We start from the raw sequence: 25,188 nt of genomic DNA, 5'->3' as shown, positions 1-25,188 counted from the left end.
AGGCAGTGGATCAGATGTGTTGGCAACTATATCATCAGGTAACGGATGGCCATGTGACAACTGACATAATTCAAGTTGTTAGTCACAAGGTATTGTACCTTGCCACTCACAACACTTGTCAACAGGTCTTCATGTTTTCTATGCTTTAGTTTGATGTTTTGTTGTTAAGAACAATTATGTGCCTGCATGACAGATGTCTCCCAAGGAAGTGCACACCAAACCACCTTTACACTGTCAGGGACCACACTGGCACAATTTTAAAGAAGGCACTGTTCTAATGAGACTGTTTTTCTGATTATACATCTACATGTTCCCCCAGTGTTGTGGAAATTGGGTAGGTCGTTGGTTGTTGGTGATACCAACTTACGAGTGTCAAGTCATCAAGCCCTCCGAGAGCCCATGTATATGTTCTTGCTGCAACTACATTTCTTACTAACAGTGGCTTCTTTAAAGAAGGCTGGCAGCTTCTTCAATGACTTGGTACATGTAGTTTTGTGTGCACCTCCTTGGGAGCCATTTGTTATGAAGGCACATGTGTGTTCTGTTCACAAAATGGCACATTCCCACATTCTGACCATGTCGATTGTGTCAAGTATTGTGATTCCCAAGGGACCAAGTTTTTTTAGTTTTGTGTTTCACAGTACTTACAGGTCTCTGAGTGTGGGGACACCTTTGGTATTGAGGTGTGTTACTTAGCCTTGGGTGCACCACTACTGTTTCTTTCAGGGTAAACAAGAGGTGGCATGACTTCATTGTATTGCTGTGCTCACCTGTTCCCAGACACTAGCTCCTCAGTGTTTTCTCATTCAAGTTTTGGGCTGGTGTGTCCTATTGTTCCTTGAGTCCAAGTGGCATGGTGGGTCTACCAACTGGGGAGTACAGGGCTTACATATGTGCGGAGTAATCTAGCTGTTACTCATGATGCGTTGCCCGATATGCACTGTGACCTATTGTTTTTGTACTCATGAGTCAGATGTACACAGGTGACTGGTGTTTTTCTGTATCTTCACCTTGCCCACAGCATCATCATTGGAAACCGAGGGAGACACCGGCACGGACCTGGATGAGGGACCCAGCACCAGTGCCACCAGTGCTGGCGAGTCTGCGGGAGCCAGTGGCACGGAGGGCGAGGGGAGTCAGTCAGAGGACCTGTCTGGTGGCGAATCCAACTACGACGCAGACGGGTCCGAGGCTGACCTCATCGAGGGGGCGGAGGCTGCTACAACACCTGGCAGCATCTGGTCCCTTCTGTCCGTGCAGGGCACCCCATGTCTCCTTCAGGACAGGCACCGCACCCCCTGTCCCTGTCACCCCTGCTGCCCTCAGTGCAGAGTCTGTGGACATACTGCGGCAGTTGCAGGTTGGGCAGACATCGGTGCTGACTGTCCTCCATGGCCACACTACACTGCTAACACAGATGGTGTCGTTCATGGAGGGCATGTCAGCATCGTTGTCTAAACAACGCAGGTTTCTGCGGTCCATGGACTCTTCAATGACGGCAGCAGTGAGTCTCCTGCAGCGCTTCGTCCCCCTCCACCCCAGCCCCATCCACACTTCCCACTCCCATACCTGTCCCATGCACACCCAAACATTCCCAAGCATGCACCCCACCAGACACAGGCAGCACACCATCAAGTAAGGGCAAGCGCACACCTTCTGTCACGCACACTCAGGGGGATGTAGGCACACCCACTGGGTCTGGGGCAAAAAGACATGCACGCAGCCACAGTCGGAATCCGCAGGCCTCACAACCCGGTCCCTCCAAAAGGACTCCCCTTGGCTCTCCTGCCAAACTGACACCCGAAGAGCTGGCCATCACCCACACTGTGACACCACCCCGCAAGCGGGCAAGGAAGTCCCCGGCCAGGGTAGCAAGTCCCCCCCCGTCCACCCCCTCCCCCACGGGCGTTGCACCCCATCCCTTGCCCACCCCCCCCCCTCTGCCACCCCCCTCTGTTGGCCCTGGGGTTTCTTCTGGTGCAGGGCTTACCCTGGGCGCACTGGCAGCAGTGTGCAGCGACGTGCTAACATCCACCTTTGCCGCTGCCCCATCCCCTGCGTTGGAGACGTCCACCCCTGCACCCACCACACCTGCCCTTCCCCCTCCTGTCCCTGCGGTGCCTGGTCCTTCCCCACATGATGCCCCCCCCCCCGGTCGACGAACCTGAGGGTTCCAATATGCAGGCAAGCTAGGGGAGACGCGTGCCCATGTGTCCCCCAAGAACTTCTTTTGTGGACTGGCCATTGGCCTTTGTATATAGTGTCATTACAATTTTTTATTTTTATGCTGAATAAAGCATTTATTTTTACTTTGCACACTATTGCATTTCAGGTATTGATGTTGGTGCTGAGGCTCCTGGAGTTGGTGTAGTGGTAATGTGTTATGGTTCTGAGAAATGTTCTACTCTGATGGTCATGAGGTGGACCATGGTTTCTGCGTGCCATCACAAGGTCTCTGCAACGATTCATTGTTAGTGTGTGTTATTTGGGTTTTGAGAAATTGTCCCAAGGAGGGTTCCTTCCTCTGTGGCACCTGACATCTTCCCTGCAAAGAGTTGCACAATTGTTGTGCTGACCTGTGTTTACATTTCCTTTGTTGGTGACAGATCCCTTCAACTATGGCCATGGCTGCTCAGCAATGTCTCCGGCTGCATCGTCTGTGCCATCCTTGTGAGTCACTGTACTTGTGTATTGCCTTCATGGGAAAATTCTAACTTTTCAGCACTATGCATGTGTGTACTCCCGGACTAGCACACATATGGTACTTTTTCAGCTGGGTATTTGGACACCTGACTCACAATTGTGGGCATTGTATCTGTGTGAACTCCACCCTAGTCCTTCCATGTGAGACAACATCGTGGTGGCTGGCCCAGCACCTGCACATTCCTATCAGTCCTGGTATGTGGGTGACAGTGTGTGTTCCCTTTGGCTCTCTTAGTTTAGTAGGCAGTGACATGACTATACAGTCTTGTGGCATGATCTCAGTGTGTGTATTGTGCTGCATCCGCCAGGGGGGTATGCATGTGTTATTTGTCCTCACACCCACATGTGGTTTGTCATGCAGTGGGGGAGTGACATCCATCCACCTGGGAGTGGGACACTGCTGTCAGTGATGTGTTGTTATGGCACTATCATCATTGTCCACAGTTAGGGATGCGTACATACACCCATGGAGTTGTGGTCATCTGATAATGATGTACACCCCCCATGTCTCTGTCCACTGCTGGGAGTCCTCTGCACCCACCCCTCACATGTCTGTCCACTGCTGGGAGTGATATGCACCCACCCCTCATATTGCAGGCCACTGCTGGGTGTCCTCTGCACCCACCCCTCACATGTCTGTCCACTGCTGGGAGTGATATGCACCCACCCCTCATATTGCAGGCCACTGCTGGGTGTCCTCTGCACCCACCCCTCATATTGCAGGCCACTGCTGGGAGTCCTCTGCACCCACCCCTCACATGTCTGTCCACTGCTGGGAGTCCTCTGCACCCACCCCTCACATGTCTATCCACTGCTGGGAGTCCTCTGCAGCCACCCCTTACATGTCTGTCCACTGCTGGGAGTCCTCTGCACCCACCCCTCACATGTCTGTCCACTGCTGGGAGTCCTCTGCACCCACCCCTCACATGTCTGCCCACTGCTGGGAGTCATCTGCACCCACCCCTCACAAGTCTGTCCACTGTTGGGAGTCCTCTGCACCCACCCCTCACATGTCTGTCCACTGTTGGGAGTCCTCTGCACCCACCCCCATGTCTCTGTCCACTGCTGGGAGTCCTGTGCACCCATCCCTCACATGTCTGTCCACTGCTGGGAGTGATAGGCACCTACCCCTCATATTGCAGGCCACTGCTGGGAGTCCTCTGCAGCCACCCCTCACATGTCTGTCCACTGCTGGGAGTCCTGTGCACCTACCCCTCACATGTATGTCCACTGCTGGGAGTGATATGCACCCACCCCTCATATTGCAGGCCACTGTTGGGAGTCCTCTGCACCCACCCCCATGTCTCTGTCCACTGCTGGGAGTCCTCTGCACCCACCCCCATGTCTCTGTCCACTGCTGGGAGTCCTGTGCACCCACCCCTTGTAGTGAAGATCGTGATCTATATATTTACAATGCTAAGTTAGCACAACCGCGTTAGATGTTAGAAAGCCATCTTGCCGCTTTTGCTGCTTTTGCACACGACACTGTAGTCACATGTTATTAAATTGAGAAATGCTTACTCGACTTTGCTTCACATGAGAACTGTCTGTTGTTCACATCCCAAACAGTGAGCAGTGACCTTGGTCTGTACACAGTGTAAAGAAACAGTCTGGGTCGCTAGACGGTGCATGTTGTTGGGTTCAGGTTGATCGGCCCACTACTTTAGCCATAACACGCACGCAGCTGCAAATACCTTGCCCGTCTCAAAATAATTAATGGGGGGACCATAACATTTTTTACATCTGAGATTAAGGCCAAGGAATACTTAGATACCTTATGAAGCAACTTCTAATGTAGCGCTATCTGATTAGATTTCCTTGATACTAGGGTGTTATTATGGTGTTATCTGGTCGCGCTTATTGAAGCATTCCAAGGTTATTATGGTCTTAAATAATCCTTGTGGTTTTATGCTCTTTTGCTCAAAATGTTTTTCTGAGCTACCGATTTATTCAGAGGATATTATGTTACTTCAAACATTTAAATACTAGCTCCAGTGCTGGGTCTCACTATGCACGCTCATCAAATAGACTCTCATGGAGTCTAAAAGCCTCACTGAGGGTGTGGGAGGTGTGGGGGGTGTGGTTCGGGGGGTGGTAGTCAGGGGGGGGGTGGGAGGGTCGGTGGAAGCCGGAATGGGGGGGGGGGACAAGGGAAAAAATGGCAACCTCTTACGTTTACTGAATCTTAAAGTAATAAAGAAAATGTTTTTTTATATTTGTGGTGAGATAAACATGGAAACTTACTGGACACAGTTATGGGGAAGTTAAACATATGTTCCTGAAATGTGGCAGGGCTTAATGATAGGGCCAAGAGAGCATCTATCCATGAATTAATTAGGCAAGGGGCCTATGATATTCTTTGCTTTCAGGAGACCCATATTGCTTGGGCAGATAGGGACTTATTAAAAATGCCCGGATTTAATTTATTAGCAAATACGTCACAAACTTTCAGAACTTGTGGCGTAGCTATCTTTGCCAGAAGCTTTTTGGGGCAAGCGAAGCGTAAGCTAGTGGATGCCTCTGGTAGATGGGTTATCATTGAGCTAGGGCCTGGAATAACACTCTGCTCAGTCTATGCTCCGAATCACGGCGATCCACATATATTCGAAGAGTTAGAGCTTGAGTTGGCTTCTTGGCCCAAGACATTGATATTGTGTGGCGACTTAAATATCTCTTTTAAACACTTAGGAATGCCCTACCATCAGTATTTGTCTACTTATATAGGAAGGAAACCCAAAGTTTATAGAGCATTTTCCCAACTTAGAGAAAGTCTTGACTTAATTGATGTTTGGGCCTTTAAACGATATTCTGATCCTGGCTATACTTATTTTTCATTTCCACACAATAAATATGTTCAAATCGATTATATGTGGCTGGTCAGTGAACAGATCTTGGGTGCAGAAATCGAAAAAAGTCCCAAGACACTTTCTGACCATAACATGCTTATTCTTTCTATTAATTTGTCCAATTTGTATAAGCCCCGCTATAGTTGGACTTTGGACAGGAAACTTCTTGTTAATAAAAAATACATTGACTACATCAAGACGTGGACACAAGGGTATTTTGATTGCAATCGTTATAGTACGTCGAGGGTCATAGTGTGGGACTGCTTCAAGGCTGCTCTTAGGGGTGAAACTATCAGTTTCGTAGCTAAAAAAAGGAAAGAGGTATTCCTGGTTAATCAGCGGCAGCTGTTAGATCTTGCCGAAATTGAGCATGAACACATGTCTGATATAATTAAAGGGGGGGATGGTAAAGCCACATTAAATAAACTGCTAATTTTGAAAACTATGATTAATAGTGAGCTTAATCAGAAGGCAGCAGAGACTTACCAAGCCAGTCGTAATAAATTATATGAAGATGGAGAAAGGGTCGGAAAGCAACTAGCCCTCCGTACCCGACAGAAACAATAATCTAATAAAATTAGCCATATATATGCAAATGGTAAGACTCATACTCAACCAGATAAGATATTGGAGGTCTTTAGGGGATATTATGAGAATCTCTATACTAACGAAGAGACTTTTGAGTCGGACGAAATTAAAGAACTACTACGGCTTTGGCTAACGGATTGTGGATTTAATACTGTTGACGCAGCCACAAAGGACGATTTAGATAAAGATATTACGTTAGCCGAAGTACAAGCTGCCGTATCTGGTCTCGCTCCCAGCAAGGCAGCTGGCCCTGATAAGATCGCCCTAGATCTTTATAAAATTCTTGGTTCGGTCATTACACCATATATATTAGATCTCTGTATAGGAATACGGTGAATGGCAATACACCTCCATCTTGGAAAGAGACTAATATAGTAATATTCCCCAAGAAGGGTAAACCCCCAGAGCTCCCCACTTCGTATCGCCCAATTTCACTAATAAATTCAGACTCCAAAATATATGCTAAGGTCTTGGCCAATCGGCTCAGGAGGGTTGTAGAACATCTGGTCTCCCCGTGGCAGCATGGTTTTATCCCTCATAAAGGAACTACGGATCATATTCGTAGGGTCATATCATTATTTGATATTATGGCTGCGACGGGGGGCCGGATGTCTATGATCCTCCTTGACGCCGAGAAGGCCTTCGACCGAGTCTCTTGGAAATACCTATGGGCAATAATGGATATCAATAATTTAGGGGCTGGTTTGGTTAGATCTATACAAGCTATGTACCAAGATCCAACTGCTAAAGTTCAGACGATGGGCCTCGAATCTAGATCTTTCAACATTCTAAGGGGCACAAGGCAGGGGTGCCCTTGTTCCCCTATATTGTTTGCCCTTTATATTAATCCTTTGATCTTAAAACTATTCGCAAGTATTGAGATAACACCAATTAAAACAGGCAAGTATGATACTAAGATACTTGCTATGCGGATGATGTAGCGGTTGTAACAACTAACCCTACTGAGGCAATCAAAGAAATTGAAGACCTAACCCGGTCTTTTGGGGTTATGTCGGGATACTCTCTGAATTGTGAGAAAACTGTTGTTATTTGCACAAATAATATCTTATTTAATGACCCCAGAAAAGCAACAAATGCTGTTTGTCTAGGAGTTTCTATATCCCCTAAGATTGAAAACATTAATCAACTTAATTATGACCCTATGCTTGAAATTATAAAAAAAGATATTTTGAGGGTCAATAGCCTCAATCTCTCTACTATTGGTAGGGTCAATTTCGTTAAAATGAATATTTTTCCGAAGGTATTATATTTTTTTCGTGCAATCCCTATACTAGTTGAGGAGAAGTTGATCACAGCCATAGACTCACAAATTTCTAAATTTATTTGGGGATATGGTAAAATTAGGAGATCTGCAAAATTATTATCCCTACCACAGGAGAGAGCAGGCCTCGGCCTTCCAAATATAACTTTTTATTTTTGGGCTAGCTTTCTCCAAGGGATGTTTCCACTCTTTAACATAAAACCAATATGTAATGACACAGATCGGATTGGGATCCCTTCAATATACGAACTAGCAGTAGGGAGTAAAGCCAATGGCTTATTGCTGAGACAGATAGAACCATCGTACTATAAAAAGGTTAAGTTTAAGACTATTGAGAGTGCTTGGAGGGTATGGAGAAAAATTTCCAAACATTTGGACATCCCCAAAATTAATAAATATACGCCTCTATGGCACTCCTTTCTTCTCTCCCGGCAAATTAATGATGATATTGCTAAGAGGTGGGAGAGCCTTGGACTGATATCAGTTGGAGACTTTTTTGACACTATGGCAAACATGAGGTTCTCGAATCTCCAAATAAAATGTAATATTCCTATCTCTGATCGTTTTAAATATATTCAAATGAATGCTATATTGTCTGCGAAACTCTCAAATATTTCAATGAGGAATATTTCTATTTTTGAGTACATAGGGGGGATGAAAAATTCTAGTATAAGCATTCTCTATGAATTGCTATTGGCACAACAATGTGATGATTTGGAGAGAACAGAGTCACTTTGGGCATCTAAATTGACTAATCCAAATGTTGATATTGATAAGGTTCTTTCTCTTGCCGGTAAAGTTTTCTTAACATCAACTCTTAAAGCTCAACTATATAAGACTATATACAATCTATACTTTACACCGGCAAAACTATACGCATGGGGGAAACGAATAGATGATAAATGCCCCAGGTGTGGTATAGGTTCGGCCCACTTAATACACATGTTTGTTGAATGTATTAAATTGTCTTCCCTCAAAATAAAAATGTTAGATTTCTGGGAAGAGGTATTCGGTCATAAAGTTCATATGTCCACGACTCTTCTCCTCTTAGGCTATGATAATATTCTTGGACATAGTAAGGAAGAAGAAATATGCTTGTTTTTGGGTATGGCTGTATATAGATTAATATTGGCTACTAGATGGAAAGATATTGATCCCCCTAACTTTCAAGTTTGGGTAACGCGGTTTCTGTCGATTTCTAATCAAGAAATGGCAATCTATTCAGCTAAGGGCTTGAAAGATAGACAACGAGGTATTCAAATTTGGCTACCTATTATTTCCTGGAAAGAAAGGCTTTAGTTCTGTCTTTATTTTCTAAAATCAAAATTAACGTAATTCAAGGTATATGTTTGATTTCCTTTTATTTAAAAATATCTAAAAAATGTATAAAATCTAAATGTCTTAATATGTTACTGACTTATTATTTTTCTCTCTATGAATTATATAGAACTGAAGTATTCCCTTAATTTTTGTATTACATATTATTGATCGTATTGATGTTGCCTAATAAAAAAAAAAAAAAAAAAAGAAATCAGAAAAATAAGTGAATTTGTCCACTAACGTGGCGGAGCTGCCCAGCCTAGGGGCGGGACAGTGTTCCCATTGTGTAAAATTTACAAAATTTCTAAACGTAATGCTTTGTGTAGGAAATGCGTGCCATAATGTTGATAGCAGAATTGCTCATCATAATTAGCAGTATCTAAATACAAATCCTCAGCATCAAATGCAGCATAATATTTCAAATCAGAAAACAGTGCTTCTATGGCTTGAACATCCCAGTCATCCGAGTGGATGTTCTGCTTAACTACATCACCCATAGAAACACGAAATACATTTGGCACATTAATTACTTCAGTGGGGCCATGAATTTACAGCATCCCAAGCGATCCCATCACGTACAGGCCAGGCAGTAATGTTCACAAAAGTCTGGTCCCTTTCCATGATATGTGATGAGGAGTGGGGGGGCCAAAGTTCCATCAATTAGTCGAATTGTAGATCTGTCTTTCAGGTAGTGTCCATTGATAAGTCTAAAAAACACTACCACAAAGCCAATGGACATAAACAAAAAAATACATATGAGCACCAGCCAAATGTAAGTCCAAGGGGGAATTAAAAAATGTCTTTGGAACCAGGCCACAAAAATCGAAATTTGGACGGGGCAATGGAAATCATTGAATTAGAGTCAAAAGAGTCTCGTGAGTGGGCAACTGTGGTGGATTGTAAACCAGGCAATGTAACATCCGCAGGATAAGCATACTCAACATCTTTAGGCAGACCACCAGGCGTCGGTGGCAATAAAGGACCAGTAACTGTATGCATCTCGACGGCAACATCAGGCACGGTGTTAGAAGCTTGGGCCACAACAGCATTTCTCAGCATCGAAGGGCAAGAAACTGCTGGTGTCATACTAAGAAGAATCGGCCACTCGCTGTAGCTTGACATTGTCAATAGAGATGTACCTGTTATCCTTTCGACCAGGAAGTGGAGGTAAAATGACTGTTCGTGTACCCTGTACTCCAAGCACTGGAACTGGTGCACGATAAGAGGGGCCAAACTCCTTCTTGTTCTCCACCTTCTCACGGACCAGATCACCAACTCGAGGTAGCCAGCCGACTACCGAAACCTGAAGCGCAGCATCAGTTGAGGAGGGTACGTGTTCCTTCGCTAGACTGTCTCTGGCTTCTTGAAGATTCTGCAATACAGCACATTGATCATCTACGTCAAAGGGTGCGGCTGACGACGCCATGTCTAGACCATCATGTCCGGGACAAACATTCGTATGCCAAAGAGCATCATGTATGGGGTCCGCCCACCCAGAGACCTTCTAGGGAGATTATTAAGTGCACGTTGCACGTCATATAAGTGGGCTAGCCAGTTCCGGCCAGTACCTAAAACCCTGGCTGTCAAAGATTGCTTTAAGTCACGGTTCATTCGCTCCACTACACTATTACCCTCAGGTCGGTATGGAGACGAAAATTTGACTTGGACCCCCAAATTTCTCATGGCTTCTTTGTACGCCTTAGAGGCGAACGCAGGGCCCTGATCAGAATGAAAGGTACCACATGCAAAACTTCCAACAAAGACATGCAAATCCTTTATGACAGTACGGGCATCAGTACTCCTTTGTGGCCACACCCACAGAAAACGTGTGCACGAATCTACTGCAACCAAGATGTATTTGTACGAAGTATCAGAGGTAAATAGACCGCAATGATCTAAATAAACAGAACCTAGTGGCTTATTAGATATGTACAACTGAGTCTGTGGTGGGCGCGCCTCAGTTGAAGGTTTTATCTGCTGGCAAATGTCACAATTAAGAACATAAGCTCGGGCTTGTTTATACAAACCGTACCACCAGTAACGTTGTTGTAACAGAGATACAGTAGCTGCAACGCCGGCATGCACGGACGCCATGCCCTCGTGAGCTGCTAATATCAAAAACGGTCTGCAGTCCGCGTTGGGAATCAATCTGTCACCAACGTCATTAATCCTCACTAATGGGACGTTATCAGGACTTAAGCGATAATGGTAACGAGAAGGGAAACCTCTTGGAAATTTCGTTCCCTTCTCTGTAGCAGCAATAGCTGCCAAGATGTCATCATCGATCTTACTTTTGGATCTTGTAACTGCTGCTACTAAGTATGTTGCCACTGCTGTTTTTGCTGCCTCGTCAGCCAGGCTGTTGCCGACAGCATGAACACCAACTCGTTGGTGACCAAGAGTGTGAATAACATTCACGAGAGGCAGATGTTCTTTAAGTTCTGCCACTCGAACCCAAAGCGTTTGTGCTTAATCGTGCTACCTTTGGAATCATGGTAGTCATTCTGAGACCAAAAATGTAGATTGTCGTTGTATGATTGGACACAATAAAATGAGTCACTCACTATAAGAGTAGTGACTCGGGGATCAGCAAACTCTAGCGCTAGCACCAGAGCACGAAGCTCCGCCAACTGCGCGGTACAATCACCCAATGACTGCGTATGCACGACATCGGATTGGAAATCACCATTTACGAAAGTACCGACCACAATTGCGCAGGCCGCTGAATAGGCGTGCTTTGATCCAGTTGCCGGTTGCGCAGAACCGTCAGTGTAAATGACACAATGGTAATCCTCGAGCGGGCGCAAAGACAGAGGAGCTGGATGAACGAATTCATACTGCAAAAACTCCTGAGTCTGAAGTGCCGCGTCAAAGATATATGTGACGTCAGGCGATGTCAAGGAATTGGCCCATTGTATCCACCTTGGATGCAAAGCCTTAGAATTTGGTACACTAGCTTTCGTCACCGCCTCAAGGGCAGGATATGGTGTTACCACCAATATGCGGTTACCTTGCGATAGTGCTCGTTCTTTCAGAATCGCCATCTGCACTGCCGTCAGAACTTTCTCGACAGCGGAAAATCGCAGTTCAGCTGAAGTGTACAAGTGAGATTTGTAGGCAATGGGGACGGTGTCGCCCTCATTGAACGTCAAGTATGTGAAACCCAATGCGCCTGGCACAATTCTTATGACCAGGTTAGTGTGGTTATCACGCGTCAGTAAGTATTTTGAAGCAAGAAGATCAGCTTGCAATGATTGCAATATAGCTGAATGCTCTGGCAGCCAACATGATTTGGAAAAAGTAGGTTGCATCAAGGCATAAAGCGGCTTGATACGCTGGGCATAATCTGGAATGTAAGTTCGACCGAAATTCAGAAAACCCAGCAGAGATTGTAAATTCTTCAGTGTCGTGGGAGCACGTAGGCATGCGCATTTCTCTAAGAAGTGCGGAGCCAATCCTCGACCTTCATTGTTGAGTTCGTACCCCAAGAACAACACAGTATATTCCGCAATGTGAGACTTCGCAAAGTTGAATTTGTAACCGAAGTCTGCAAACAAAACAATAATGCGATCAACGCGACTGAGATGTGGTTCCAACTCGTCATCTGTGAGATAAATATCATCCACATACGAGTACGCATCAGGGTCTATGCCCTCCAACAGAGAGACAACGCGAGCGGCGAAGACACCAGGGCTGTTTTTATAGCCCATCGGTAATCTTTTGAAATGTTTTTGTTTGCCACCCGAGCTAAATGCCGTCCACTCACTACTAAGAGAGGACAGGTAATGGCTGTAAAAGCCACTGGAGATGTCAAGTGTGGTTTTAAACCGTTTTCTCACGAGACTATCGACGAGAGCCGAACTGTGGGTATTTTGTACCACGCATGTCCGGCAATGAGAGTTTAAATGCCGGTAATCCAAAACTAAGCAGTACGACCCGTCAGGCTTCGTCACAGTGAATAAAGGATTATTCATTGGTGACACACAAGTTTCAATTACTCCTTGATATTCTAATTGTTCAAGGATAGCCGCGAAGTGAGGTCTTGCTTCGCGACGCATGGAATATTGGGGTTGTGGCTGGGGCGTGGACCGCAACGGAATTTCATGGCTGGGGGACAATTTATCCCAGCCTACCTGATTACGATACAGAGCAGGTGCCAGCACCAGAGCCCACTCCTCGGCGAACTTTTTAGCTTGGACCTTTGGCACTGTGTGCGCAAAGGACGGGAGGATTACCTCCTCCCCTCTAGGAGCCTCTAAAACGAAAGCCGGGGGCCAATCTGCCTCTGCTAATAGAATATCATATGAAGTGGTCAGATGATCCCAAAAAATCCCTTTAATCATGCGTTGTATGTCACCTTCAACTAAAAGGACTATGTTATATAGTCTGTCAGGGGGAGCCACTCTAGTGTCAGCAGTTTCTACAGTTATGAACGTATCAGTTGCTGTCGCCACCAGATATGAACGCAGTGCTTGTCGCACTACTGTAACTTCTGCCACGCAGTCAAGCAGTGTTAGTGCCCATGTCAGGTTCAGAAGCTGCGTCCCACCATCTGTGGCATGCCTCGCTGTTAGTGCAGCAACTTTCTTCTTCTGAAACGGGGGTCGTTGATGCGCAGACTCGTTCTGCTTGCCTTTGCCGTCAGTCTGGCGGGGTTGCTCACGACCTTGGGCACCCCTTCCTTTCCCACTGTCTCCGCCACCGGATTGTGAAGCCAATGTTTCCTGTGAAGAACGAGGAGAGCGTTGTTCAGAAACCTGAAATCTATCAGGTGACTTAATACGAGATTGATCGCGCAGATCATATGTGCGTTCGCTAGACGACTGTACGGGTGAGGCAGGATGAGCCCCCTGTTTCTGTTGCTGCTTCCCCTGTTTCTTTGCTCTCCAACTTTGTTTAGGCAAATTGGGGCGTTCGTCTTTAGTAGACGAGCTCACCTTAGTTTGCTGTACTATATCAGGAATGATTACAGTTGGTTATACACCCAAAGCACTACGGCCCGCGGTCCTGTATGCTTTCGCAATTATTTTAGCGAACTCCTTGGGCTTGTCGAGTTCATCCACGCGGTCCATCATATTTGCAACTTGGAACTGCATGGCATCTCCTTTGAGGTTGCCCATTACCATGGAGTATACCACATCGAAGCTGTCGACAAGCCTCATTCCCAATTCACTAGCAGCTTCCGCACCGTGATTCTCTTGAACCTTTTTGATGACGGACGGCAGTACAGACATAGATGGAGTGCCATAGCACTTCGAATAGGTCGCGCAAAGACCTTACCCCAATTGGTGCAATCGGCCATATCCGGGACCAGGTCTTTCAGCAAACTAATGGTGAGGATCCTGTGTTTCTCCACAGGAGTGGTATGTGGAAAAACCGCCTCCAGTTGGTCAAATTTCTCAGCAAGCCAGTAAGGAAATTCATCCTTAATTTGGGGGCGCTTGCCGACTACCGAGTTAACCATAACAGGACTAATAACCACTGTGTGGTGGTCCGTTGGTTGTCCCGCAACAGCAGGTGCCCCCACCTGCACGTTGCGTGTCACGTACCGCACCAAAGCCCTATGAACGGTAATTAGGGCTGTGTGCAACACCCGTAACTCAGCCACCGCCACCGTGAGATAACGGGGATGAGGCGTAAAACCGGCCAGCACCGGCCATGTGGCCCCTGCAATAGACAACGGGCCCATTCTTGCCGGTGAACCCGAATGGGGAAGGGCGCCATTAAACCAAATGGTATGCTGCCAGGCAGAGATTGGAATTTCTTGTGTCCTATACGGGATATAGACCGCAGGTAGCTGTGTGGGAGTAAAGGAATGAAACGTATCATCGCCATCCACTGCCGGAAAAGTCACCCAAGAGTAAAACAACTCATATGGGTAAGACGCATCAGCGCTCACCACAAAAATAATAGCCATCCCATCATCCGGCACCCCATACGTCGTCAAATGACGGCGTAGAGCTGCACGACTATGCGCGGCGATCTCAACCGCCATTAGGACACACTAAAGAATATCACCGATATCAACAGTAGCACTGGGGTTCAGTAAAAATAACCTTTTTAATGATCAAGCTTGAAGGAACCCATTAGTCGAAACACAGGTAGGTTAAACCGTCACTCCCGTCAACCGGAAACCAGAGTGAGGGAGTTGTGGACTAATATAAGCACTACTAAGGCGTTTCAAATCAATAGACCAAACGTTAGGTGCGCCATGTTGCAGGGATTCTGCTTATGCACAGAACTATGCACAGGAAACCAGGACCTCAGTGAATTGTGGTGTACCAAAAACTCACCTCAGAACCCAGAACCCCTTATCCGACCAGCATCAGTGTCTCATTCTTTATCCGAGGTTTATCTCGGCGGTCCCAATGTATAGACAACCCAGAACAAGCGACTTAGTGTATTTCTCAGGAATGGTGGGAATCAGAAATACCTGTTCGTAATTATTCTCATACCAGTCCACAACAGGATAAACAAAGACACGGTAAAGTATAAAGAGTTTATTTTATAAACCTTGTGTCCTAAGATGCAGTACTTTAGCTAACATAAGCAGACAAATGATTACAATCAAAACCATCAGCATAGTTACAATACCATAGAAAATTAAAGGAGTAATCATACTAAAATGACAGTGGATCTCAGCCACCTTCCTTTCGCTAGCAAACTAATATTACTGTTATTAGACTAGTAAAAGGTCTCTAGGCTTGAATGGGGAACCCCATACCGTAAAGATCAGCTCAGTCAGATCACATCACAGGATCAGCTAGGCTCTGCTCCTGGGAAAGCTCTTCTTCCGAATGTAATGAAAACATGTAACACTGCAATATTTAAAAAAAACGACTTTCAGGTATTTGCAGCTGCGTGCGTGTTATGGCTAAATAGTGGGCCGATCAACCTGAACCCAACAACATGCACTGTCTAGCGACCCAGACTGTTTCTTTACACTATGTACAGACCAAGGTCGCTGCTCACTGTTTGGGATGTGAACAACAGACAGATCTCATGTGAAGCAAAGTCGAGCAAGCATTTCTTAATTTAATAACATGTGACTACAGTGTTGTGTGCAAAAGCAGCAAAACCGGCAAGATGGCTTTCTAATATCTAACGCGGTTGTGTTAACTTAGCATTGTACATATATAGATAACGATCTTCACTACACCCCCATGTCTCTGTCCACTGATGGGAGTCCTCTGCACCCACCCCCATGTCTCTGTCCACTGCTGGGAGTCCTGTGCACCCACCCCTCACATGTCTGTCCACTGCTGGGAGTGATATGCACCCACCCCTCATATTGCAGGCCACTGCTGGGAGTCCTCTGCACCCACCCCTCACATGTCTGTCCACTGCTGGGAGTTCTCTGCACCCACCCCTCACAAGTCTGTCCACTGCTGGGAGTCTCTGTCCACTGCTGGGAGTCCTCTGCACCCACCCCCATGTCTCTGTCCACTGCTGGGAGTCCTGTGCACCCACCCCTTGTGGTGAAGATCGTTAGCTATATATGTACAATGCTAAGTTAGCACAACCGCGTTAGATGTTAGAAAGCCATCTTGCCGGTTTTGCTGCTTTTGCACACGACACTGTAGTCACATGTTATTAAATTGAGAAATGCTTACTCAACTTTGCTTCACATGAGAACTGTCTGTTGTTCACATCCCAAACAGTGAGCAACAACCTTGGTCTGTACACAGTGTAAAGAAACAGTCTGGGTCGCTAGACGGTGTATGTTGTTGGGTTCAGGTTGATCATCCCACTACTTTAGCCATAACACGCACGCAGCTGCAAATACCTGAAAGTCGGGTGCTTTTAATATTGCAGTGTTACATGTTTTCAACACATTCGGAAGAAGAGCTTTCCCAGGAGCAGAGCCTAGCTGATCCTGTGATGTGATCTCACTGAGCTGATCTTTACGGTATGGGGTTCCCCATTCAAGCCTAGAGACCTTTTACTAGTCTAATAATAATACTATTAGTTTGCTAGGGGAAGGAAGGTCGATGAGATCCACTGTCATTTTAGTATGATTACTCCTTTCATTTTCTATGGTATTGTAACAATGCTGATGGTTTTGATTTTAATCGTCTGTCTGCTAATGTTAGCCAAACTGCTGCATCTTAGGACACGAGGTTTATAAAATAAACTCTTTAAACTTTTACCGTGTCTCTGTTAATTCTGTTGTAGACTGATATGAGAATAATTACGAACAGGTATTTCTGATTCCTACCATTCCTGAGATATACACTAAGTCGCTTGTTCTAGGTTGTCTATACATTGGGACCGCCGAGCTAAACCTCGGATAACGAATGGGACACTGATGCTGGTCGGATAAGGGGTTCTGGGTTCTGACGTGAGTTTTTGGTACACCACAATTCACTGAGAGCCTGGGTTCCTCCGCATAGTTCTGTGCATAAGCAGAATCCCTGCAACATGGCGCACCTAACGTTTGGTCTATTGATTTGAAACGCCTTAGTAGTGCTTGTATTAGTCCACAACACCCTCACTCTAGTTTCCGGATAACGGGAGTGACGGTTTAACCTACCTGTGTTTCGACTAATAGGTTCCTTCAAGCTTGATCATTAAAAAGGTTATTTTTTCTGAACCCCAGTGCTACTGTTGATATCGTTGATACTCTTTAGTGTGTCCTAATGGCGGTTGACATAGCTGCGCATAGTCGTGCACCTCTGCGCCATCATTTGACGACGTATGGGGTGCCAGATGATGGGATGGCTGTAATTTTTGTGGTAAGCGCTGATGCGTCATACCCGTATGAGTTGTTTTACTCTTGGGTGACTTTTCCGGCGGTAGATGACGATGATACGTTTCATACCTATACTGCCACACAGCTGCCTGCGGTCTATACCCCATATAGGACACAAGAAATTCCAACCTCTGCCTGGCAGCATACTATTTGGTTTAATGGCGCCCTTCCCCATGCGGTTGCACCGGCAAGAATGGACCCGTTGTCTATTGCAGGGGCCACATGGCCGGTGCTGGCCGGCTTTATGCCTCATCCCCGCTATCTCACGGTGGCGGTGGCTGAGTTGCGGGTACTACACACAGCCCTGATTACGGTACATAGGGCTTTAGTGCAGTACGTGTCACGCAACGTGCAGGTGGGGGCACCTGCTGTTGCGGGACAACCTACGGACCACCATGCGGTGGTTATTAGTCCTGTTATAGTTAATTCGGTGGTCGGCAAGCGCCCCCAAAGTAAGGATGAATTTCCTTATTGGCTTGCTGAGAAATTTGACCAACTGGAAGCGGTTTTTCCAAATACCACTCCTGTGGAGAAGCACAGGATCCTCACCATTACTTTGCCTAAAGACCTGGTCCCGGATATGGCCGATTGTGACAACTGGGGTAAGGTCTTTGCCGCGACCTATTCGAAGTGCTATGGCACTCCGTCTATGTCTGTGCTACCATCCGTCATCAAAAAGGTTCAGGAGAATCATGGTGTGGAGGCTGCTATTGAATTGGGAATGCGGCTTGTCGACAGCTTCGATGTGGTATGCTCCATGGTAATGGGCAACCTCAAAAGAGATGCCATGCAGTTCCAAGTTGCAAATATGATGGACCGCGTGGATGACGTCGACAAGCCCAGAGAGTTCGCTAAAGTAATTGCGAAGGCATATAGGACCGTGGGTCGTAGTGCCTTGGCTGTAAAACCGACTGTGATGATTCCTGATATAGTACAGCAAACTAAGGTGAGCTCGTCTACAAAAGACGAACGCCCCAACTTTCCTAAGCAAAGTTGGAGAGCTAAGAAACAGGGGAAGCAGCAACAGAAACAGGGGTCACGTCCTGCCTCACCGGTACAGTCGTCAACCGAACACACATATGATCTGCGCGATCGATTTCGTATTAAGTCACCTGATAGATTTCAGGTTTCTGAACAACGCTCTCCTCGTTCTTCACAGGAAACATCGGCTTCACAATCCGGTGGCGGAGACCGTGGGAAAGGAAGGGGTGCCCAAGGTCGTGAGCAACAGCGCCAGTCTGACGGCAAAGGCAAGCAGGACGAGTCTGTACGTCAACGACCCCCGTTTCAAAAGAAGAAAGTTGCTGCGCTGACGGTGAGATATGCCTCAGATGGTACGGACGCAGCTTCAGAACCTGACATGGGAACTAACGCTGCTAGACAGCGCTGCGGAAGTTACAGTAGTGCGACAAGCACTGCGTCCATATCTGGTGGCGACAGCAACTGATATATTCATGAATATTGAAACTGCTGATACTCGGGTGTCTCTCCCTGATAGACTGTATAATATAGTAATTCAAATTGAAGGTGACATACAACGTACAATTCAAGGGTTTTTTTGGGATAATCTGACCACTTCCTATCATATTCTGTTGGCGGAGGCAGATTGGCCCACGGCTTTCGTTTTAGATGCTCCTAGAGGGGATGAGGTAATCCTCCCGTCCTTTGCGCACACAGTGCCGAAGGTCCAAGCTAAAAAGTACGCAGAGGAATGGGCTCAGGTGCTAGCACCTGCGTTATATCGGAATCAGGTTGGCTGGGATAAATTGTCTCCCGGCCATGAGATTCCGTTGCGGACTACGCCCCAACCACAACCCCAATACCCCATGCGTCGCGAAGCTAGACCTCACGTCGCGTCAATCCTTGAACAATTGGAATATCAAGGAGTAATCGAAACGTGTGTGTCACCTATGAATAATCCTTTGTTCACTGTGACGAAGCCTGACGGGTCGTACCGCCTAGTTTTGGATTACCGGCACCTAAACTCACATTCCTGGACATGCGCTGTACAAAACACCCACAGTTCTGCTCTCGTCGATAGTCTCGTGAGAAAAAGGTTTAAAACCACACTTGACATTTCCAATGGCTTTTACAGCCATAACCTGTCCTCTCTTAGAGGTGAGTGGATGGTGTTCACCTCGGGTGGCAAACAAAAACAATTCAAAAGATTATCAATGGGCTATAAGAACAGCCCTGGGGTCTTTGCCGCTCGCGTTGTCTCTCTCTTAGAGGGAATAGACCCTGATGCGTACTCGTATGTGGATGACATTTATCTCACAGATGACGAGTTGGAAGCGCATCTGCGTCGCGTTGATCGCATTATTGTTTTGTTTGCTGACGGTTACAAATTCAACCTTGCGAAGTCTCACATTGCCGAATATACAGTGTTGTTCTTGGGGTACGAACTCAACAATGAAGGTCGAGGATTGGCTCCGCACTTTCTAGAGAAGTGCGCATGCCTACGTGCTCCTACGACACTGAAGAAATTACAATCTCTGCTGGGTTTTCTGAATTTCGGTCGAACTTACATTCCGGAATATGCCCAGCGTATCAAGCCGCTTTATGCCTTGGTACAACCTACTTTTTCCAAATCTTGTTGGCTGCCAGAGCATTCAGCTATATTGCAGTCATTGCAAGCTGATCTTCTTGCTTCTAAATACTTACTGATGCATGATAACCACACTAACCTGGTCATAAGAATTGTGCCAGGCGCAGTGGGTTTCACATACTTAACGTTCAATGAGGGCGACACCGTCCCCATTGCTTACAAATCTCACTTGTACACTTCGGCTGAACTGCGATTTTCCGCTGTCGAGAAAGTTCTGACGGCAGTGCAGATGGTGATTCTGAAAGAACGAGCGCTATCGCAAGGTAAACGCATGTTGGTGGTGACACCAAATCCTGCCCTTGAGGCGGTGACAAAAGCAAGTGTACCAAATTCTAAGGCTTTGCATCCAAGGTGGATACAATGGGCCACTTCCTTGACTTCGCCGGACATCACATATATCTTTGACGTGGCACTTCAGACTCAGGAGTTTTTGCAGTATGAATTCGTTCATCCGGCTCCTTTTTCCTTGCGTCCTTTCGAGGATTACCTTTGTGTCATTTACACTGACGGTTCTGCGCAACCGGCAACTGGATCAAAGCACGCCTATTCAGCGGCTTGCGAAATTGTGGTAGGTACTTTCGTAAATGGTGAATTCCAGTCCGATGTCGTACATACGCAGTCATTGGGTGATAGTACCGTGCAGTTGGCGGAGCTTCGTGCTCTAGTGCTAGCGCTAGAGTTTGCTGATCCACGAGTCACTACCCTTATAGTGAGTGACTCCTTTTATTGTGTTCAATCTTACAACGACAATCTACATTTTTGGTCTCAGAATGACTACCATGATTCCAAAGGTAGCACGATTAAGCATAAACTGCTTTGGGTTCGAGTGGCAGATCTTAAAGACCGTCTGCCTCTCGTGAATGTTATTCACACTCTTGGTCACCAACGAGTTGGTGTCCATGCTGTCGGCAACAGCCTGGCTGACGAGGTAGCAAAAACAGCAGTGGCAACATACTTAGTAGCAGCAGTTACAAGATCCAAAAGTAAGATCGATGATGACATTTTGGCAGCTATTGCTGATACAGAGCAGGGAACGAAATTTCCAAGAGGTTTCCCTTCTCGTTACCATTATCGCTTAAGTCCTGATAATGTCCCATTAGTGAGGATTAATGACGTTGGTGACAGATTGCTTCCCAACGCGGACTGCAGACCATCTTTGATATTAGCGGCTCACGAGGGCATGGCGTCCGCGCACGCCGGCGTTGCGGCTACTGTATCTCTGCTACAACAACGTTACTGGTGGTGCGGTTTGTATAAACAAGCCAGAGCTTATGTTCTTAATTGTGACATTTGCCAGCAGATTAAACCTTCAACTGCGGCGCGCCCACCACAAACTCAGTTCTACATATCTAATAAACCAATGGGTTGTGTTTATTTAGATCATTGCGGTCCATTTACCACTGATACTGCGTACAAATACATCTTGGTTGAGGTTGATTCGCGCACACCTTTTCTGTGGGTGTGGCTACAAAGGAGTGCTGATTCTCGCACTGTCATAAAGGATTTGCGTGTCTTTGTTGGAAGTTTTGCACGGGGTACCTTTCATTCTGATCAGGGCCCTGCGTTCGCCTCTAAGGCGTACAAAGAAGCCATGAGAAATTTGGGGGTCCAAGTCAAATTTTCGTCTCCATACCGGCCTGAGGGTAATAGTGTGGTGGAGCGAATGAACCGTGACTTAAAGCAATCTTTGACAGCCAGAGTTTTAGGTACTGGCCGGAACTGGCTAGCCCACTTGTATGACGTGCAACGTGCACTTAAGAATCTCCCTAGAAGGTCTCTGGGTGGGCGGACCCCATACATGATGCTCTTTGGTGTACGAATGTTTGTCCCAGACCTTGATGGTCTAGACATGGCGGCGTCAGCCGCACCCTTTGACGTAGATGAACACTGCTGTATTGCAGAATCTTCAAGAAGCCAGAGACAGTCTAGCGAAGGAATACGTACCCTCCTCATCTGATGCTGCGCTTCAGGTTCTGGTAGTCGTCTGGCTACCTCGAGTTGGTGATCTGGTCTGTGAGAAGGTGGAGAACAAGAAGGAGTTCAGCCCCTCTTATCGTGCACCAGTTCCAGTGCTTGGAGTACAGGGTACTAGAAGAGTCATTTTACTTCCACTTCCTGGTCGAAAGGATAACAGGTACATCTCAATTGACAATGTCAAGCTACAGCGAGTGGCCCATTCTTCTTAGTATGACTCCGGCGGTTTCTTGCCCTTCGATGCTGAGAAATTCTGTTGTGGCCCGCGCATCTAACACAGTGCCTGATGTTGCCATCGAGATGCATATGGTTACTGGTCCTTTATTGCCACCGACACCTGGTGATCTGCCTGAAGATGTTGAGTATGCTTATCCTGCGGATGTTACATTGCCTGTTTTACAATCTACCACAGTTGCCCGCTCACAAGACTCTTTTGACTCTAATTCAATGACTTCCATTGCCCCGTCCAAAGTTTCGATTTTTGTGGCCTGGTTCAAAAGACATTTTTTAATTCCCCCTTGGACTTACATTTGGCTGGTGCTCATATGCATTTTTTTGTTTATGTCCATTGGCTTTGTGGTAGTGTTTTTTAGACTAATCAATGGACACTACCTGAAAGAAAGATCTACAATTCGACTTATTGATGGAACTTTGGCCCCCCCACTCCTCATCACATATTATGAAAAGGGACCAGACCTTTGTGAACATTACTGCCTGGCCTGTACGTGATGGGATCGCCGGGGATGCTGTAAAATTTCAAATTCATGGCCCCACTGAAGTAATTAATGTGCCAAATGTATTTCGTGTCTCTATGGGTGATGTTGTTAAACAGAACATCCGCTAATATGACTGGGATGTTCAAGCCATAGAAGCACTGTTTTCTTATTTGAAATATTATGCTGCATTTGATGCTGAGGATTTGTATTTAGACACTGCCAATTATGATGAGCAATTCTGTTATCAACATTATGGTACGCATTTCCTGCACAAAACAAATACGTTTAGAAATTTTGTAAATTTCACACAATGGGAACACTGTCCCGCCCCTAGGCTGGGCAGCTACGCCACGTTGGTGGACAAATTCACTTATTTTTCTGATTTCAGTGTGTCAAATCCGGCCTCCTTTTATTTTAAGGTTGTGCCAGAGTCTGTTTCTAAAGTTCGACTTACACATACCAAATTGTTGTATTCCAAGTCCTTTATGGACGAGTTGGCAATTGGAGGGTATGATCTATGGAAAGCTACTATCGATCTTAAATCGGTTTGGGGCTCCAAACCGTGGCAAGTACAGGGAACAGAAGCTTTGCATCGTGCCTGTCTTATCCCGAATCACATGGTATTTTGAAATTCGTCCATTTTCAGACCACCTGTTTTGGATTGGCTACTTCTAAAAAATTAAATTCTCCCTCCATTCCGGGTCTGGGTGCTTATCCTAATTGGGGTAATCATACGGATCTGTCCCTTGCTATGTTGCAGACATATGTTTCCAACACATCCATCAATATTTCTGAATTAAATCCGGAAGGGTGGTTGGTGTGGCAGACGAGTTCGGACTCCTGTCAACATCGGTTTCTAGATTTAGCGCAGGGGTATACACAAGTTCGTGTAGACCCCCGTTTTGAATCTTCTCACACTGTAACTACCTACACAGTAGGGAAGTTATGCCAGTCTTGGCTGCAACATTCCACTTTAGCATCTGTTAAACTTCATTTAGCACGATTAAACGACAAAATAGATTTGAATGATTTTGTTAAGGGTCCTGCAGTTGGCAGGTCCAAAAGATGGGTGTATGCTGTTTATAACGAAGTTTGGAAGTTATCACAAATTGAGGCTGCATCCAGATTACGTGGTATTGATCAAGCCAATATGGAAAAGGTGTTGGCTGTAATAGATAATAGTATTAACACCCTATCTTCCAGAATTTATACCTTAGATAATATTGTATCATCTGTAGTAGACATTGTGCAGGATGATTTGTCTGTATTGTATCATGGTCAAAATCAATTGCGTTCTATTTTGCAATTTGCATGGACGTTGCAAACGTTAAAGGCAGGGAAAGTCCCTTGGGATTACATGAACACTTCATCTTTGTTCCTTCCTTTTAATTTAACTGCAAAGCAGCAGTTCATGTCCATGAAAGATGCTACATATTCATTACTGCACATTGAGAAATTAGAACCTTTGCCTTTCTCTGTTGCTGAATTGAATTCCGCTGTGTGGCTTATACATGGGTTAATCACATTACCGTTCCCTCTGTTTAAATTCAGTTTGTGCATGAAACATTATGCTTTAGGCAGATATGAACAACTTGGTACTGCCTTCCTGCACGAAGTTTGGTCACTCCCATTCACGTATAGATGTGAGAGAGACGGAAAAGAGGTTTACTTAAAAGGTGAAGAGTGCACTTCTACTCCGGATCACTCTGTTGTGTGTAGGCACATTCAATTGCATGGTGCATGTAATGTGCACACTCCTAATTTAGCTTGCGTCCTGAAAGGGATCCCTGTGCCAGTTATAACACTGTCTTTTACGCTGCTTGCTAACGGTAGTTATTTGCTTTTGAATAATGAAGCTTGCTGTGGGATGTTAGTGGGAATTCCCTACATAGTGACTGTATCACAGAGAGTGGTTTGCTGCAATAACGTCCTTTTCCCGCCCCTGCATGGACGGCTCGATGTATCCATCTGGCCTTCCATTCCAACCTTGAAAGCAGAGTTCAATAAGATGAGCAGAATAAGGGCTCTATTGTCTCAAAAAGAAGTCGCCTTGACTTCTTCCCGGGAAACATTTGTCCTTCACGTAGCAAACACCCGCACTGAGGTGCAAGCGCTTTTGAATACTGATCTCCCACTTCATTTTGGGACCCTGATTCAGACTATCTTTAATGCCTCGTCAACAAGTGGCCTGGCTCATTTTTTTAAAATTGTGGGCTCAGGCCTCGTGACCTCCTTTCAAACTATTTTTGGTGTGATCCCGGCATTTTTTCACTCTATTCTTTCCAGCGTCTTCGGAGGTCTCCCTTTACTTCTCGCCCTCATAGCTGGGATACTTTTGTTGATCTGCGCACTGCGCTATGGATGCACAACTTGCGTCACACAACAACATGTCCCGGCTG

General features: G+C 46.0%; 2 protein-coding genes and 1 pseudogene across 2 annotated transcripts in view; 1 reads left to right on the top strand and 2 right to left on the bottom strand.

The window, feature by feature from the left end:
* Positions 1-11,783, bottom strand: part of LOC146860826 (transmembrane protein 115 pseudogene) — a 28,422-nt pseudogene extending 16,639 nt beyond the window's left edge.
* LOC146860824 (sperm-specific sodium:proton exchanger-like) overlaps positions 1-25,188 on the bottom strand; it is a 4,630,975-nt gene that overhangs the window by 4,080,519 nt on the left and 525,268 nt on the right. The window lies entirely within an intron of this gene.
* The window catches only part of LOC146860825 (uncharacterized), a 102,735-nt gene that overhangs the window by 67,765 nt on the left and 9,782 nt on the right, over positions 1-25,188 (top strand). The gene's annotated exons all lie outside the window — the stretch shown is intronic.

This window comes from Triturus cristatus, chromosome 3_1 (assembly GCF_964204655.1).
Source record: "Triturus cristatus chromosome 3_1, aTriCri1.1, whole genome shotgun sequence".
Classification (NCBI taxonomy): domain Eukaryota; kingdom Metazoa; phylum Chordata; class Amphibia; order Caudata; family Salamandridae; genus Triturus; species Triturus cristatus.
Note: the sequence above shows the minus strand (reverse complement) of the source record. Positions and strands in the feature narration are given on the sequence as shown.